Below are 20,169 nucleotides of genomic sequence, written 5' to 3'. Positions count from 1 at the left end.
GTGGTAAGTGATAGGTGGATAGTATTAGAAACCCTGAAAATCAAATGTTGAAATAAAGGTAACTCAAAAAGTGGTTCAGACTAAACCACTGTCAACAAATCACAATGAAGTGTGATGATAATAAAAGAAAGATTTCAAAACCCAGATTGAATGATGAATTGGTCAATTCCTAAAGTGGCTGGCAGAGGAAGGAACGTTCAAACTAAATCCATGTAGTGTTATTCCTCAGCTAATGTGTTAAGTTATGGGGAGACTAGATAATGAATTTTTAGTCCAGATCTTTCACTATTTTTTCTAGAGAGAAGAATATTGGATAGTTTTCTACTTATATATGATATTTTTATTAAATAGTGGAAGATATATAATGTTGATGTAAATATAATTTTCTTTTTTTAAATGTGTACTAAAATTGCCTAAATTAATATATAGGATGCTGGCCTTTGGCATACAGGATTCAGTTTTGCAGAATAAGGATAAATGATCTCTCCAATAGTGGTAACAAATATTGATATGAAACTATTGTGGAGCAATCATTTAAAAATATGTAGAAAACTTAACTAAAGTTCTGGGAGAATTAAAATCATAAATTGCTTAATGAGTGTGCAAATAAGTGAGGTTCTTTTTTTGCATGTTAAAATTTAACATCATGATATATGAGTAGTTACAAAGTCAAAATAAAATAAAGTTACATTAATGCCAAGTAACATTGTAAACACAAATTTTAATGCAGCAGTGAAAATACTGAATGTTTAAAGTTAATTACAGATTCATTATAGAATAAATATAATTGATATTATAATATTTATTGAATCACACTGTTCCCAATAGGGCATCATACCTACTTGTGTATCTAAATTTCATTTGATAATTGAAAACTTAAACAAAATCCACGTAATATAACTTCTTTATGTAGGAACAATGAAGTTTGACAAATATTTCTGAAATCTACTTTTTATCTAGTATGGTCAACCTTTCTAATCTATGGGTTTCATATCTGTAGATACAATTAACCATTGATGAAAATTATTTGGAAAGAAAATAAACATTTTAAGAATACAGTATAACATCTATTTACACAGTATTAGATATTATAAGTAATCTAGGAATTATTAAATACAAAGGAAGATGTGTATAGGTAATATTACACCATTTTACATCAGAGACTTAAGTATATGAAGATTTTGCTGTCTGCAGCAAAATCTGCGGCATCCTGAAACCAATTCTCCTGAGATACTGGGGACACCATAACCTTTAATTTCACCTACTAGTACTTAGTGAGTCGAATGTATTTGTGACATGAAAGGATATTAGAATGTGATAGTCATCATCTCAAATTGCACTGGCATTATATACTAGCATATTATTTTAGTAGTAATGAGTTATTTAATTATTGTATTGGGTAAAAGAAAGTGGGATTTGAATTATACTACAACACTACATAGCAATTTAAGATAAAATAATGATTTTGTTGATAATAAAATAATGCCCAAATGTAGTTTTGAAAATCAAAAGGTACTAGCAGTCTTGTTATGAAAAGACTTCCTCACAATTCTCCAACTTCAGTAGTTATTATTTGTGATATTTAAATATTTACTTAAATAATTTCTCCCATATTAAATATACAAATGATTCAACAAAAAGTAATAAAAATTTTTCTTGACTTCTTTTTGCTTTATGCATTACTATTACATTCTTTTCATGATCTTTAAGACTTATGTCCCTCATAGACATACCATTTTACTCGCTTCCTCCCCATTATCCCTGTATTTTGGTGTAACCAATACTCATTGTGTATATTTTATGGCTTACGAAAATATTGTTCAAGTAGTAGCTTCATCCTATTTCTTCATTCCTTGTTGTTGTTGTTTTTTAATTCCAGAGCCTACATAGTTAGGAAAAAAATGTAATAGGAGTGGAAGAAATACGATAGAATGAAAGAGCAGGCAGGCGATGAGGGCACCCATATACACTTACACAGAAACTGAGAGATTAGGGGGAAAAAAGCACAATAAAAAATAGCAGATAACAAAGAATATGATATTGAAAGATGAATGGTAAGAAAACATCACATGATCAAGATGAATACACATCAATTAATAATCATTTCCTATTTATTGAGGAGACACATATTTTGGACTACCAAACAACTAATTAATATGATTTACACATTCAAAACCTCTTAATTTCACTTTAAACTGCACTTGGGTTGCACATACATCTTTTTTGACAAGTGAAGTTTGTCCTTTGCTTTTATATACAGCTGGATAATGATGACCTGAGAGACTGTAATGTCAATTATAATATTTCACCAGCATCAGCAACCTGGGGAAATTCTTCACTTGGGTAGCAGATAACACCTGCACTACAGAATCCTCTGATCCTCCAGAAAAATGACCTTCCAAACATTTTCAGTTTTACGTTGTGCCATAGTACAGATTTGCTTCTGCCTTCTCAGTATTTGGTAATCAATGGATGCTTCAAAATTAGCCATTCCCTACAGATTTTCCTTAGTTGAAGTAGGCAGTAGAATTGCCAAGGAGCAAACATAGTATTACTTCATGCATTGATCTAGAAACACTGCAAATTATATTTATCTCCTAAACTCAATTACAAATTTTAGAGGTAAATAAATAAATATTAATACACAATAAAAAATAAAGTCTAACATCTTTACATGCATAGTAGCAATAGCTAAAATATGTAAATCCTATGGGTATATCTAATTTCATTTGTTCACACAGATTGTGTAACTTGATACCACCATTTTCCTCTATTAAGATAAATTTCAAAAGGTGACTCACATGAACCCAATACCCAAAAATTAAAATAATTTACAACTTGAAGTATTGTAAAAGTATTGTGTCTAAACACATTCAGATTATGTGTTGTTTAATTTTTAGAAAGTTACACTTTTGAATAAACCAGTATTTTTTCCTCTTTCTTTGTCTGTATCTATTTCTCCGTCTCTCCTGAGTGCCAGGGAGTTTTTGTCTGGTTTCTTCTAACTTTTATTTGAGGGGTTTAAAATAATAATAATGAAAAGGTTGTTGTATTTTTAAGGTAGAGGGACATTTGTAAAGATTAATGCCACGAAGTTCTAATTTATATTAACTGACTTCTAAATCAAACAATATTGAAATATTTTCTTTTGTATCAATATTATTATAACAAATATGTATAATGTTTAAAGCTTTTAAAATACAAATTGGTTGAAATATATGTATACATGTACATTTTCATGGATATATATATATATATTTATGTACACACACACACATACACACACACACACATATATATACACACACAATTCCTAAAAATTTTGGCTAAAAAAAGGCACTTATGTTTGCCAAAAGACTAATTTACTACAAAGTAGGCATTCAGGCAAATTTTTATCTTTGAGTATTTTCCTTTTTTTTTTTTTTTTTTGAGACAGAGTTTCACTCTTGTTGTCCATGCTGAAGTGTGCAATGGCACAATCTCAGCTCAACACAACCTCTGCTTCCAGAGAATTGCTTCAAGCAATTCTCCTTCCCCAGCCTCCTGAGTAACTGGGATTACAGGCATGAGCCACCACAGCAGGCTAATTTTGTGTTTCTTGTTTTAGTAGAGAGGGGCTTTCTCCTTTTTGGTCAGGCTGGTTTTGAACTCTCACATTCAGGGGATTTGCCCTCTTTGGCCGCCCAAAGTGCTGGGATTACAGCCATGAGCCATTGAGCCCAGTCATATATACATATTTTATATATATTTTAGCATATATATAAATATAAAATATATATATATTTTAACATAACTGTCAAGAAGAGATTTGAAATTAATAGATGCATTTTATATTTGATATACTATATACATTTTTAACCGCTAGATGATGATTTCCGGAATTATTTGAATGCGTCTTGACAAAAGGAATAGCTTTCTAGAGCTTATTCATAAACAAATGTTTGGTCAACATAACAAAATGAATAAAAAGGAAATTCATTATACTTATGTAGCAATTTTTCTTAGAGTCATGCCTAAAGTATTACTGAAAGAATGAGTATTTTTCTTGCTTTTTCAAAATGTAATTATTCATGGTTTTAAATCACTATGGCTACATCACAGTATTCTAATTGACTGTAGTAAATTCATTTTTAGAGAAAATCACCTGTCTAAAAGTGGTTTGTTATTAAAATTTAAAATAATAAACAGAAAATTATATTATCCAATTAGTTGTATATTGCCACCGAAATAAATCTTGCTCTCAATTCCCAATACAGAAGATAATTTCAAGGTTGTGTTAAATATGTAGCAGCTGGAGGTTGCCAAATGAGTGTGTTGAATGAGTGCATTTTACTGAAATGTGTACTATCTTTTTTGACATGCATGTAATCATAACACATTTTCTGGCAGCTGGGTTCCCTATGGCAAAATAAAGCTGCAATAGAAGATAAAACAGCCTGCTTATGTAATGACCATAAAATAGTATAAATATATATATTTCTGAAAAATGTCTCAATTGGATGACTGACTCTAGCTGAGGTCATATTTTACAATTCACATCAGTGAAACATTTTCAAAATCCTGGGTATCTAGCTCTTGTAAACTAAACCTGAAATTTTACTTAACATATGATCTGCCTTTCTTAACAAAATATTTTCTAAATAAAAAGATAAAATGATTTTAGTAATTTTATTTTTTTCTGCTACAAAGATATGGAATCAAAGTCATATAGGATTTGGTGTTTATTTTTTTTTCAATTATAAATTTTGTCTGTGAAATTGAATGAGTACATGGGGAAAGTACTTTTATGTAAAATACTCATTAGAAATAGCTTTCTTCCCCCAGAAAAACTTATAGTAAACCACTGGGTTTGAAAAGTATGATTAGTCCTTGTTTTGTTTTTTTTTTTTAATTTCCCAGAGTCACACTTTACCAGTAAAACAAAAAGTACACAAATGAATAAAACTTCCTGAGGTCTGGGATATGCTGCATGACTCCCCATGTCCTTTCTTGCCACATCAAAATCATGCTCTCTGGACCAGAATAACAGCTAAGTCCTGTAAGTGAGCATTTGTGGTTTATTTCCCATCACTCTGTTGAGAGCATTTAAGTTATGAAACACATCTTTTGTATATCTTAGATAATTTTGTGGCTTACATGATATTCTCCAGGGATGACTATAGTAATTTTTATTCATAAGGACTAGCATGTGCTATATTTAACAAATTTTAAAAGGTTACCTGCATTTATACTTATTTGTATCAGGCTTTCTATTCTCATTCATTATGTCTCTTTTTGGTCTGCATTAGGTTAATGTGCATTTAATATTTCAGAATGTGAAATTATGCTGTAGAAGGAGAAAAATATACAAGATAGATGAAATTTATAAGATATGCTGGTATAAAAAATGCTTATTCCAGCAGATTTCAAAATTTAAGTTAACATAAAATACTTTTAGTATGTATACTAATATGAGGCATTACAGAAATAGGCAAAATGCATTGAATAGATAATATTTAGGAAAAATATCCATAATTTTCAGATGAGTGATAACAGAAAAGAAGCCTAGCATTTATAAAAGTTATAATATTAAATGACAGAAAGAGAAGGAGTAAAAGAGTCTAAAGGCAAATAAAAGTTGTTATAGAAATATTAACTCTCAGACATAGAACTTGGTATCTGGGAAAAAATAACAGAAAATGTGATATTTTGAGATGTTTGAGTTTCTTGAAACTGCCTTGAAGGTATTCATATTTTTGTGTGATACATATCTATATTTCTTTTTTTCTAAAATAAGTTTAATTATAAAGGTGTGACAAGTATTAGCATACTGGTACTGACAATATTTTCTAAATATTTAAGTGTACTCTATATTGCTGACTATATTAATTTTTCCTTTCTAATGTCAATACTTGTTATCATTTTTTTTTTTTGTTATTTTTTTTTTAATGGAGTCTCACTCTGTCTCCAGGTTGGAGTGCAGTGGCACAATCTCAGCTCACTGCAACCTCCATCTCGTGGTTTCAAGTGGTTCTCCTGTCTCAGTCTCCCTCCTAAGTAATTGGGATTACAAACTAACTAGCACCACCTCACTCTGCTAATTTTTTTTTTTTTTTTAGAAGAGACGGGTTTTCTCCATGTTGGTCAGGCTAATCTAAAACTCCCAAACTCAGGGAATACACCTTCCTTGGCCTACTAAAGTGCTAGGATTACAGGCATGAGCCACCACTCCTACTTTATATTTTACTTTTTAAAAACTATATTAGTTAAATTTTTTCATGTTCTCTAATATTCAATGAATGTAATACAGAGTTTGCTATTTCATTTATTCCAACAATTTATGTGTGTTGAAAATATTTTGATCCATTTGTTCAAATTTATAAAAAATTGGAACTCTTAAATTAATTATAAATTATGCCTCACTATAAACCTCATTATTCCATTTAACTTTCCTTCCCTAAGGAAAGGCTTTCTGTTCAAAATAACCTTGATTTTCTTTTTTGTGTGTGCTTTTATTTTAATATTCTGGCCTTACTGAATCAGATTCATACTAACATTGAAGTTACTGTTTTATTTTACTTATTTTTCCACAAATAAAAATACAATATTTTATATTTTCACTTAAAAAATTCTGTGCCATTTTTTGTCAGTTTATTATTCAATGTTACTTATATTTATTCTTTTTTGGAGTTCCTGTGGGCTTTTACTGAGACAAGTTTAAAAAAATAAAGATTTTACTATATTTTTTGAACCTTATAAACTCAGCAGACTGGTCCATATATGAGTATATCCAACATAACACATCCCAACAAAAACAGAGCCTCACTGGAATATACACCAATTAATAGAAAGCCAATTTTCCTCTTTCTCAATGTTTCTGAAATTTTGAACCTGGTCCCTTGTGGCTAGGGACATGGTAATTCTCTACCATTTTTACTGAACAAAAAAATAATTTTTTCCCTTTGTTTCAAAAAAGGGAACACTGATTTTGTTTTCTCTAGGCACCCTGGCCCCAACAACCAATGATTAATTTGCTCATTTACTGAGCAGCATGTTTATGTGGTACAGTATCACATCCCTTCCCAGTGACTATAAGGGCACTGATCTGAGACCCACAAACCACACCAGAACCAATGTGTATCTTAATACCCAGCCCTACCCCCTCCCTTGCCCAGCATTGTCTACTGGAGAATTTAAATATATTTCTGTTGGAATCTGTCAGCTGTAGAGGGGCAGAGTCCAGGTGTCAGGCGAGCTCCCTCTGACCTCATGAACTGTGACAAAGATATTCCTCAAGAAGAGCAACCCCAAGGCACATAATCGTCATATTCACTAGGGTTGAAATGAAGGAGAAAATGCTAAGGGCAGCCAGAGAGAAAGGTCGGGTTACCAAAAGGGATGCCCATCAGACTCACAGCCAATCTCTCAGCAGAAACCCTACAAGCCAGAAGAGAGTGGGGGCCAATATACTCAACATCCTTAAAGAGAAGAACTTTCAACCTAGGATTTCATATCCAGCCAAACTAAGTTTCATAAGCAAAGGAGAAATAAAAAATTTAATGAACAAGCAATTACTTAGAGATTTCATCACCACCAGGCCTGCTTTACAAGAGCTCCTGAAAGAAGCACTAAACATAGAAAGGAATAGCCAGTACCAGCCACTCCAAAAACATACCAAATGGTAAAGAGCATCAACACAATGATGAAACTGCATCAACTATCATCAAAATGGCAGGATCAAATTCACACATAACAATATTAACCCTAAATGTAAATGGGCTAAATGCACCAATCAAAAGACACAGACTGGCAAATTGGATAAAAAGCCAAAATCCATCAGTGTGCTGTAGCCAGGAAACCCATCTCACATGCAAGAATACACATAGGCTCAAAATAAAGGAATCGAAGATTTACCAAGCAAATGGAGAGAAAAAAAAAGGAGGAGTTGTAATCCTAGTATCTGATAAAATAGACTTTAAACCAACAAAAATCAAAAGAGACAAAAAAAAAAACTATCTTTAGAGATATAAATTACAACTACAATCTCATAGAAGTCCGAGAGTTCACCAAAAAGCTGACTTACTGCAGCTCTTACGAGGCCAATAATTTTGACCAAGATATTTGGCAAGAAAATGATTCCTCAGTAATAAATTTAAAGATACCTAGAACATTGAAAAAAATGCAAATTAAAATAACGTGGCTTAATTCCCAAGAAATTATTTTATTTTTTGTTACTCATCTAGAAGGTCAGAAGTATGGCTAAAGGCAGTTTCTGATGAGGTTATGAGCTTCCAAGCTGTTTGTAAATCCCTAGTGCAGACATCCTCCATTTTTGGGCAAAGTACCCTCCCTCCCACCCCTTTTTTAAAAACAATTAAAAATTAAATCATCAGAATGAGATGTTTTGATTCCATCAATTTACACTCAAGGTTTTGGGCTGTGTTGTCTTGTTTGAACCAAGCATGATGGTATCAAGCAAAGCCTATGGCAAAGGAAAGATGCTCCCATATCATTCTGAAAACAAATACTTATAACCAAGCTCACCCTTTGGGGGCAAACTATTTTATGCTGCTGGGACTAGCTTGAAATAATTTAGAGGTGTATTTAGGTTTCCCTCTCCCTTAATTCCATGAAAGATTATTTTAGAATAAATTTGTTCCATTCCTAAGGGAAAAGCAAAACAGTTTCTATCCCCATCATAATATATGGGGAAAGAAAAAATATAGGCCTAGAGGTGGCAAGGTATGTAACAGTATATAGCCCATTACACAAATATACAACTAAAGGCTAAACCATGAGTTGGATGTAGTTTTAATATTAAAAATATCACTCCCATTCTCTCTCCCTCTTTCTCTTCCTCTTTCTTTCTCTCTTTTATTCCTTTTTTTCTTTCTTTCTCTAAAAAGAAAAAGAGAGAGAGAAGAAAAGAGAGAATAAAAGGTGGGAGAGAGATCCAAGATGGCCGATCACTAGCAGCTCAGGCTTGTAGCTCCCATTGAAAGCACAGAGAATGAGAGGATGCCACACTTTCAGACGAATTTTTGTTGCTCACAGACCAGGAGATTCCCAGCAAAGGAGCCCCATGGGTCGCCAGTGCGACTCTTGTGGCCGGCACAGCAGTTTTGCCAGTGCCTCAGTGAGGCAGTTCTTAGTGCAGAATAAATGGGACTGGTTCCCCTTTTGACCAACATTTGGAGTTCCAGAAAGGCAGAGTTGCCTATTCAGCTGATTGATGGACAGACTCAAGAAGGAAGCCTGACTGGAGATTCCTGGGCAGAAAAGCACCATCAATCTTAATGCCGCTGTTTTAGCTGGCACAGTGGGTTGCTCAGATTCCAGCGCTGGGAATCAATAAATTGGACATCCACTCTGAAACCTAATTACAAAGGTGGTGATTACAAAGATGACAGATGGATAAATTGATAACAAAGGAAAGAAACCAGCCTAAAAAGGCTGAGAATACCCAAAATCAGAACGCCTCTCCCTCTACAGGGGATTACAGTTCCTCATCAGCAATGGAACAAGGCCTGATGGAGAAAGACTATATTACATTAACAGAAGTAGGCTTCAGAAGGTGGATGATAAGAAACTTCTGGGAGTTAAAAGAACTTGTTCTAACCCAATACAAAGAAACTAAGAACTTTGAAAAAAGGTTTGACGAAATGCTAATAAGAATAGACAATATAGAGAGGACTATAAGTGAATTAACGGAGTTGAAAAACACAACACGAGAAGTTCGTGAAGTATGCACAAGTTTTAACAGCCGAATTGATCAAGCAAAAGAAAGGATATCAGAGTTCGAAGATCAACTTAATGAAATAAAATGAGAAGACAAGAATAAAGAAAAAAGGATAAAAAGGAATGAGCAAAGTCTCCAAGAAATATGGGACTATGTGAAAAGACCTAATTTACGTTTGATAGGTGTACTTGAATATGACAAAGAGAATGAATCCAAGCTGGAAAATACTCTTCAGGATATTACTCAGGAAAACTTTCCCAAACTAGCAAGGCAGGACAATATTCAACTCCAGGTAATACAGAGAACACCACAAAGATATTCCTCAAGAAGAGCAACCCCAAGGCACATAATCGTTAGATTCACCAGGGTTGAAATGAAGGAGAAAATACTAAGGGCAGCCAGAGAGAAAGGTGAGGTTACCCATAAAGGGAAGCCTATCAGACTTACAGCAGATCTCTCAGCAGAAACCCTACAAGCAAGAAGAGAGTCGGGGACAATATTCAATATCCTTAAAGAAAAGAACTTTCAACCCAGAATTTCATATCCAGGCAAACTAAGCTTGACAGGCGAAGGAAAAATAAACTCTTTTATGAACAAGCAATTACTCAGAGAATTCATTATTACCAGGCCTGCTTTACAAGAGCTTCTGAAAGAAGCATTACACATAGAAAGGAACAATCAGTATCAGCCTTTCCAAAAATATACCAAAAAGTAAAGAGCATCAACATAATGAAGACTTTACATCAACTAATGGGCAAATCAGCCAGCTAACATCAAATGGCAGTAACCCTAAATTTAAATCAACTAAATTCCCCAATCAAAAGATACAGCCAAAACTCATCAGTAAGCTGCTTCCAGACCCATGTCACATGTAAGGATACACAAAGACTCAAAACAAAGGGATGGAGAAAGATTTACCAACCAAATGGAGAGCAAAAATAAATAAATAAATAAATAAATAAATAAATAAATAGCAGGAGTTGCAAATCTCGCATCTGATAAAACAGATTTTAAAGCAACAAAGATATAGTGGTAAAAGGATCAATGCAACAAAAAGAGCTAACAATCCTAAATATATACACACCCAATACAGGAACACCCAGATACATAAGACCTATAAGGAGACTTAGACTCCCACACAATAATAGTGGGAGACTTCAGCATCAATATTAGAGAGATGAACGAGACAGAAAATTAATAAGGATATCCAGGACTTGAACTCAGATCTGGAACAAGTAAACTTAATAAGCATTGTCAGTACCACATCTCACCTATTCACAGGTTTAAATAAAATATTGGTTGGCCATTATTAAGCACAATTACTGGCATAAAATAGGTTTTCAATACCCATTTTTAGAATAAAGCAACACTCCCCTTCTCTCTCCCTCTTTCTCTTCCTCTTTCTTTCTCCTTTTCTTTCCTTTTTCTTTCTTTTTTTCTCTAAAAAAAAAAGAGAGAGAGTAAAAATAGGGAGTAGTTCTCATCCACATGAGCCACTGGAAAATATTACCATTACTTAAAAAACACATATCCGATACTGGAAATAATGTGGAAACAACTTCTAATAGTAACATTGCTCCTAATTGTGACAGACCAAAAACAGAAAAAAAAAAAAAAATAGAAAATATCAGGCTTTGACCTAGTCCTTAGATCATCGTTCCATTGAACAATTCCTATTCAAGTGTCAAGCACCAAAACTGGACAGCTGCCTCTACAAGTGCCGGGTCCAACCCACATACCCTGGCCAAGCAACAGATGCAAGGAGTACTCAGTCCCAGGTATTCAGTAAAAGAGTGGCTAGGAGACTGCCTGCCGCAGAGTGAGCAGTCCCAATAATCTGGAGCTGCTTGCTTTTATTCGGTACAGACAGAATGCCAAAAGCCTGGAGCCAACACAATCTGTGGGTAATTAACATTGTGTTCCCCCTTGCAGGAAGCAGTCTTGAACACAGATGATCAAAGATCAGTTTCCAGACAACGTAAGTAAACAAGCCTATTTAGACAAACTCCTCTACACTTCCTTGCACCTACTTCTCGCCCTCTGCCTTAGGGTAAGAGAACCACTGCTTTCAGCTTATTCTCTCCCAGAGCTTTGCAAAACCTTCTGACTCTTTGAGAAGGTTTGCATCTTTCCCTATAGCTTCTCCCACCACCCTGACCCATCTCCTAAAACAGGACCATGTCCAGTAGTGGTGTCCCAGATAGTTTAAGTGGCACTCCTCATTAGAGGCTCTATTTCAGTAATACTTTCAATTTTAAGTCTGTGCTTTAAAAGGTACCCACAGGCATGTGGCACCAGGCAGAGCAGTCTGAAGTTGGCAAAGGAATCTGCACTTTTTGTTTAGTCACCCACGTTTTGTGGCGAGATACAGAATTGCATTTAACACTCCTTTCTTTTTTTCTCTATGAATGATTTCTCTTATATCCCAAGAGGTGGGGGAGAAAGAGGGCTGCAATGGGACAAGCGCAAGAGGTTCTGGTCAAACATTGACACCTTTTGAATTCCCTTGCCCACCCCTCCCCGGAAAAGAGTTACTTCCTTAATTACGGTTTCTATTTAATAAGCAACATTGACTGGACAGAACATATGAGATTTGGGTTCCAAATAGATGAGCTTGCTCTTTTCTGGGGTTTGTACAGTAGAGCTCTTGCTACAGGTATTAAAGAGTTAGGGCTATGTCCAATCAGGAGGCATCTGTAGGGTTTTATCTTCAAAGAACTGTGGGTGAGTCACAGTCTGCTCAGAAGTAGGCAGAGTCAAAAAAGCAACTTCAAGTAATTGATTTCTTTGTCTGGAAGAGTTAATACATTAAACTGTATGCAGGACTCATTTTGTAATATTTTAGGATTTTGAAAAACAATGGAATATGAACATCACTTATTTATTTATTTATTTTTTCTTTTCCCCCTTGTCTGATGCCTCCTGATTAACCTAGTACACAGGGTTAAAAAAAATTAAAAACATATAAAAATAGTTCACTAGCTTTGATTCATCTCCTTTTGCCAGGAGATTAGACCAAACATCAAGCATGTTGGGAGGGGCACAATTTAAAGCAAGGCTATTGACTGTAAAACATTTGCCAGCAATTTATAGTGCAAAATGACAGATAACAAATCTTGTCAACACAAGAGAATGGCAAGCTGCTTTCTGTATCATGAAAGTTAACGGCTCTCAGGTTGCCTATTCCTGAAAAAGTTTATGTATCAATGCGGGCAGAGGGCAACACTTTTGCACACTAGAGGAAATGATCCACAGAAAATTGAACCACAGAACTGCTATCGTTAGCAAAGCTGATACTGGCTAATAGTAGAATAATCTTTGCCCCCTTTTGCAGAGCTTGAAATGTTCCTCAAACTTTTAGAAAGGGGAAAGAAGCAAAATCAGAGCTTCTCAAAAAAAAAAAAATCTTGAATTAACAATGATGCTTCCTTGCTCTCTCGTGTAAACCTACTCCAAAGGTCCTAGATGACATAATGTGGCAGCAAAGAGTACATCCCAGATTTCTGGGTCCCTTTACTAACACAGGGTACTGTAGAAATCTTCTCTCTACAGCAAAAGGTCAAAGTACTTTCTAGAATTTAGTAAATCAGTAAAACCGAGCCCCTCTCATCTTTAACTGCTCCCCAATCACTCTAATCCCCTTAATCCCAGCAATCTTCATCCAAAATATATGTGTGTGTGTGTGTATACATATATACATATGAACCAAGAAAACTTATTTACAAAGTTTATAGAAATTTACACACCCAATTTTCTATGGGACACACTTTGCCACAGAGGAAAGAGGCTCCAGGCTCTGAGTGTCTGCACATCAAGTGCCATACTGCTATGGGAGACACGTGTAAATCAGTCTTTAGTGTCTGCTATAGAGCACAAAGGTTTGTAATATTGTAATATTTGGGTTCAGGGGTTCAGGGTGCCCTCATCTCCCCTGAGAGGACATTTCTCCAGGTTCTTGATCTCCTCCCCTCTCAAGAATGAGAGAGGGGACCACGGCACAGTGCGCAGTAAATGCTGGACTCAAAAGTGTTTGTAGAAAGTGATTTATTTAGAGAGAGAAAAAGGAGAAGGAGAGAGAAACAGCTAACTCTCACACTGAGTGAGAGAATCCAGAAAGATGGAATCCAGGGGTAGAAAGCAGCTTCCACACTGAGTGGAAGGGAATAGAGAGAGAGAGATGGAGTTTAGGAGGGGAAGATGGGCTTCCAGGAGAGAGTGTGGAGGGGACTCCAGAAGGAAAATCCAAGATAGAGAAAAAAAGCTTCCAGGAGCACGAGAGTGTTCGTGGAAGGGGATCCAAACATGGAGTCCAAAGGCATGTCAAAGAAGGGGACTTTTAACCCGGGAGGAACCCTCACCTTCTCTAAGACCATGGGCCAATGAAAGAAATTCCTTAGAACTTCTGCTGGAGTGATTGACTCTTAGTTTCTTCCCGCACCCGTGAAATTCAAACATAAGTGTTAAATCTGCAGGATGGAGAGAGATGTGAGTGGGGCATAGTGCTAGGAAGTTCTTGCCCTTAAAACTTGTGGACCCGGAAAGAGAATACCTTCCCTCAATATGGTTCCTGAAATGATAGACTGCTCTTTCCTTTGGGGCTCTCTACTCAGCCTAGAGAAATTTTTACTTGGGAGTTTTAAAAATACATGTATATACAGTTGGGGTGAACTGCAGTTGCATATCAACTCCTCCACATAAAGAAAAAGAAAACTGTGTTTACCATTACTAATTAGTTTCATTCTCCAGCCCTGGGCTTGAGTTGGGTAGAAAGGGAAGGGACTTCAACTTGAAACTATAATGAAAAGACAACATTTTTTTAACAGAAAAAGAAAGAAAAAAGGAAAGAAAGAGTAACTATTGTTGATTCCTTGGGCATCTAAAAGATGATATTCTGAATAGTCTTGCAGCATACGGCACTTCACACAAATAATTAATAAGCTCTTCAGGCTTAAAAAACAGATGAGTCATCGAAGAAGTTGCAATGCATGGAGAGTCAGCTGTTGGAGAATTTTGAAATCATAGACAAGCTTGTGTGTTCATTAAGATTCTTCTCTTTTTAGGGTCTCCCCTTCTTTCTTTTCCTTCTTTGTCTCCTTTCCCCAGAAAGCATTTTTTAAAAACCAGCAGTTAGTGCAACTAATCTTCACCCAGCACAGTACAAACAAGTGGAACAAAAAAAGATATATTCATTCCTTCTTTTCAGTCTTTATTCTCATCACCGGTTAAAAAAAAAAAAAAAAGTCTGAGCTGTTTTAAGTCTTCATAGTTCCAAAATAAAAGATGAAAAGCCCATAAAGAGAACATTCCCCCCAAAACAATGCGTCACAGATCCAAACGAGCCTTCTGTAGTTTGTCAAAGCGTGCTTGCTAAGGTTTTTCATCTTCTACAGGCTCGCTGTGGTATTCTGCCACATACAGGCTCTTGTCAATGTTGCTTGGAATAAGTTTAATTTCTGTTCCCAGCTGCTCCTTAGTATTTTTTAGGTTGAAGTGATCATCATATGTCATCAAGTTGATAGCTGAGCAAACATGACCAAAGCAACTTGATCTTCCAATACAATGGAGATGGGTCTTTGCCAGGTTTGGGAAATCGAAGTTTATTATCACAGTAACAGCTTGCATAGAAATACCTCGGGTAAACAGATCAGTGCCAACAAGATCGTGGCATAAGCCATTTTGGGAAATCATGAAACACATGATTTTGATGTTCCTGCCTCATTTTAGCATGGATATAGAAGCAAGAATAACCCAGTTGAGAAATCTTGGCTAGGAATTCAACTCACTGAGAGAAATTACAGAAAATGATCGACTGGTTTATCTGAAGCCTGGAGAAAAGTGGGTTGAGGCAGTGTACTTTTTGGTGCTCAGTTACACATGCAGAGTACTGGGTTACTCTCGTCACAGTTAGTTCCTCCATTAGATTAATCTCATAGGGTTCTGCAGTTGGGAACTCATGAACTTCTGTACATTAAGAGGGAAAGTAGTGGAATATAGTAAAATCTGACTGTTTTTAGGTACTGTGAGAATTAAACACTCCATTATCTGCACAAAATCCTGTGACAGCAACTTATCTGCCTGCTCAATCAATGCTATCATCTGGTCAGCATTCAACCTTTGCTACTCCTTTCTTAATTAGATCCAGGATTCTCCAGGGGCAGCAATCACCACGTGCATTGTATCGTCAAGCCTCATTGTGTCATCTCCTAAATTGGTTCCCCCTGTGATTACAATCACTTTGGCCCATCTCACGTGTTTGCTGTCATGGATGCAAATTTGACTGACCTGTAGAGCAAGGTCTCCAGTGGGAACAATCACCACTGCTTGTATATTGTCTTTCTTCAGGTCTAGCCATTCAAGCAAGGAAAAGAGGTAAGCATGGCTCTTGCCTGTTCCATTTTTTGCTCTAGCTAAGATATCCCTACCAGATAAAGCAATGGGAATGCTCTCCTCCTGAATAGGAGATGACTTTTCCAAGCCCACTTAAAAAATTCCCATCAGTAACTCCCATTTCAAACAGTTTTGATTCTTAGATGCTTTGGTGGGACTTTTAAGTCTTTCCAGTCATTAACAGGTTTAATAGTGGTGGTCATACCCTGTGCTTGCTGCTGAGTGCCATTATTGATTGCGTTGGTGTTCTTCTCAGCTGGTTCATCTGTTGCTGTGTCTGTGTGCCCGCTCCTCCAGGGCCAACATTGCATTTCATGGAGCCCCTCAGCTGACCATTTTGACTGGACCTAGCCATTGCAACAGCGTTCTCTGTTCTGGTCCTGCTCATGCTGTTTGAGTTGCAAAGATGTCTTTCAAATTTCAAACTTTTGAATGTCAGTAGAGAAACTGTAATAACAGCTTATTAGGCTCTCCAAAATGAAGAGATAAATATAAGTCTTGCTCAATAAATGAGCTCTTTATTGCAAGGAAGGCAAGCAACTGTAAGTCTCTGAACGGTAAACAGCAGTAACTTGCCCTCTTGTGTGGAATCAACTTTTCATTTTTAACAAGCTCTCTAACTAGCTTGAGTTATATCTGAATTCGCTCACGTCAATCAATTAGGCCACTCCTGCTGGGCACCTTGGTCCTTTATTGTTGATTCGAAGGTTTCAGGATCTATATTTATTCTTAACTATCACATTTGATCATAATTCTTTCAGTTGCTTTTCATTTAGCACTGTATTTTTAATACAGTAAATTACATATAAATGTATTAAATAGCATATGTAAAAATTGTAAAATAGATTAAGTTGTATATGTTGTCTACTAATTTTACTATTATTTAAATAATTGATGCTTTTAATCAATGTTTTAATTTTTTTTAAATCCACAAAATATTTTTTTATTTTTTATTGATGCTACTACTTTCAATATATTGTTCTTTCAAAATCAGTGACCAAACATATTCTGTAAAAGGCAAATTCATTTTCATATTTGCTACATGTTCTATTTTCTGATCTGACAGATTTAAAGACATCTTGAGTATCGATTTCTTTTGTGTAGGTCATAGCTTTTCCTTTCCTGATTTTAGCAGCAAGTTGTTTGTTAGTTTTTACTTCAGTTAGGGAGAATTTGTCTGTTTAGCTACTTTCATGAAGATTTTATGTAACTAATAATGGATTCATTATAGAACAATGTTAACATATTGATAGATTCTTAATTATTTTAAAAAAGATTTTATGACAAAAATAATGGAATAAACCTAATATTTTGTGAGCCTATTTCAGAAATACTGAAAACTATAATTGAGCAAGAACTACACATATGATATCTATGAGTATATATATGTTTTCTGAATAAGGGCATTTAATTTTGTGGGAAAATCAAGGATATGCTGCCTAGCATCATGGTGCTTGCTCTGCAGTAATATGATATTTTTAATTAAACCTTGAATATAATTTTTTAATGATAAGGGCATTCAAAATAATAAATTATATTTTAAACTTGACCTTGTTTATTGAATATATTTATCATTGGCTTAATTTTAGCATATAGATATTATATTTTTGTTAACATGAAACATTAGAGAACAAAACTGTGATAAAAAGATGATTCTGACAGACTAGAAAAATAGACCACATCTGACAAGTGACCTCTAAAAACTGCAAGTGAAAGCCATGAAATTAATTTCAACGAACCAAATGGCCATAACAGTAGATTATATTAAAACAAAAATTCTTGGGGACTTCAGTTGACACACACATCAATGAATCAATATTTTGACGTGAATGCCGAAGTAGTTCATGGGACTTCTGTCTGAATTCGTGGAAGCACAGAGGTCAGCATGAAATCCACAGCAAACCTGCCGGTTTTCTTCTTTAGACTGACTGTATTATTTGCTTTTCGTTAAACCATGTTTATTGGCATTGACAAGGCTGGACCTGCTACGGAGCAATTAGATTCAATTTAAGAGACTCAAAATATTCTGGTAGGTAAAGGACAAATAGAATGTCAAGATTACCCAACCTGTTGTAAGGAAGAACAAAAAAAAGACACAAATAGAGACATAAAAATCAGGATTTGGTGAAACTGTGTAGAGGATACAATCATAGTTTCAGTAATAGCCTCTCTGCACATGGTAAGTGTCTGCAACACTTTAAAACATCTTTCCTGAATAGTTTTTAATTCTTCCAAAATACTTAAAATTACAACTAGAGTATGAATTACTAAACATGTTTGAATATTTTTAATAATTTACAAATTCATAAACAGCATAAGTCTTAGAACAGAACAAATTATTTAAGTATTATAAACTATTTCTTTGCATTTTATCTTATTATAAAAATAATGTATTCCCATGTTATATTTTACCATCGTAAGTACAATTCTAAGGAGCAGAAATTAAATCTGTCAGGCCAATGTATCAAATAAACCTAGATTCAAAGTTTATTATTTTTCGTCCTTACTATTGATCCACGTAAGCTGTTGTTTCCTGGCTCTTTGGATCCTCCTTCACAGCTTTTGCTCTGCTTCTCTGAAATGTGTAGAATAAATGTGGCAGGAAAAATTAGCCTATATGTGTTCTTTCCACTGTAGGCCCTAAAATAAGCACTTTCCATTTTGTAGTCCATGAAAATAAATAATAAATAAAAATAAAACACAGATAAAAATGCAAAGACATACATGTAAATATAGCAACTTAGTAAAAATAATTCCAGGTTTGTGAAGCACCAGTAGGTCTTACAACCCTGGCAGTAGTAAAGGTCAAGCCTGGAATCCCAGCCAAATTCCACTCTCTTAGGTCAGCCATATTTCTGAACCATTCATGGTCTTACACTGTAAAATGGGAATGTTTTAAACAAGTGATTCATGTTGTAAGCATAGTAAAATTGCTGGTATATATTAAATTATGAATTAATGTTATTTTTATTTTTATTATGTCAATATATTCACAAATGATAATATACTTTATTTCCTGGATTGTTATGAGAATGAAGATAATATTGAAGGAGTATAATATTTATATATTGTGAATCCATTAAAAGATAAAAGACTTAATAATCTTTGCTTGTATTAAATAAAACTTTCTAATTTTATTTTCAAATATATATGCATGTATAAATAAGTTTCCAAAAGTTTCGGGACTTCTAGAACTAGTTGCTGCTAATATATAAAATAACAGAGTTGATATTTAAAGTTCCAATTTCTAAAATGGAGTTTGCCACATGCAAATGTTAATATGATAGTTAGAAATTAGATAAATATAAAAAATTGAAAATGGCAATATTGATCTTTGGATCTTTGAAAATGCAGATAATTTGAAACACTAAGCCTGTGGAATTTACAAAAAATAAAATTGGATAATGCTATATTTAATTTTTTTTTTTTTTTTTTTGAGACTGAGTTTGCTCGTTACCCAGGCTGGAGTGCAATGGCGCGATCTCGGCTCACTGCAACCTCCACCTCCTGGGTTCAGGCAATTCTCCTGACTCAGCCTCCTGAGTAGCTGGGATTACAGGCACGCGCCACTATGCCCAGCTAATTTTTTGTATTTTTAGTAGAGACGGGGTTTCACCATGTTGACCATGATGGTCTCGATTTCTTGACTTCGTGATCCGCCCGCCTCGGCCTTCCAAAGTGCTGGGATTACAGGCGTGAGCCACCGCGCCCAACCCTGTTTAAATATTTTTAACTATTTTATTGGATTAGTCTGTAGGTTGTAAATACATTTATATTAGCACTCTTTTAAGATACTCTGTGTTTTTAGTATTTTCTGTTTATTTTTAAAACTATAACTATATTCTACACAGTAACATGCTGTAGTTCAGGATTTCCTTGATATTTTGCTTTTTATAGGTTATAAAGTTATCTATCTAGCTGTATATAATTTAAGGTATTACGACTATGTCTTGTGTCTCCACAAAATAAAACAATTACTTGAGAGTTGTAGTAATTAGCACTTGCTTTAGAATCCATTAGATTTTTCAAAATTTAATGAATCTGTAAAAGTTTATCAAACTGAC

The 20,169-nt window shown here is 34.7% G+C and overlaps 1 pseudogene; it reads right to left on the bottom strand.

The window, feature by feature from the left end:
• Positions 1-15,032: 15,032 nt before the first annotated feature.
• LOC100386454 (putative ATP-dependent RNA helicase DDX6 pseudogene) lies at positions 15,033-16,568 on the bottom strand (annotated as a pseudogene).
• Positions 16,569-20,169: the final 3,601 nt, after the last annotated feature.

Source organism: Callithrix jacchus, chromosome 1, assembly GCF_049354715.1.
Source record: "Callithrix jacchus isolate 240 chromosome 1, calJac240_pri, whole genome shotgun sequence".
Lineage (NCBI taxonomy): Eukaryota > Metazoa > Chordata > Mammalia > Primates > Cebidae > Callithrix > Callithrix jacchus.
The sequence above is the reverse complement of the archived record's forward strand: the minus strand, read 5'-3'. Positions and strand labels throughout refer to the sequence as shown.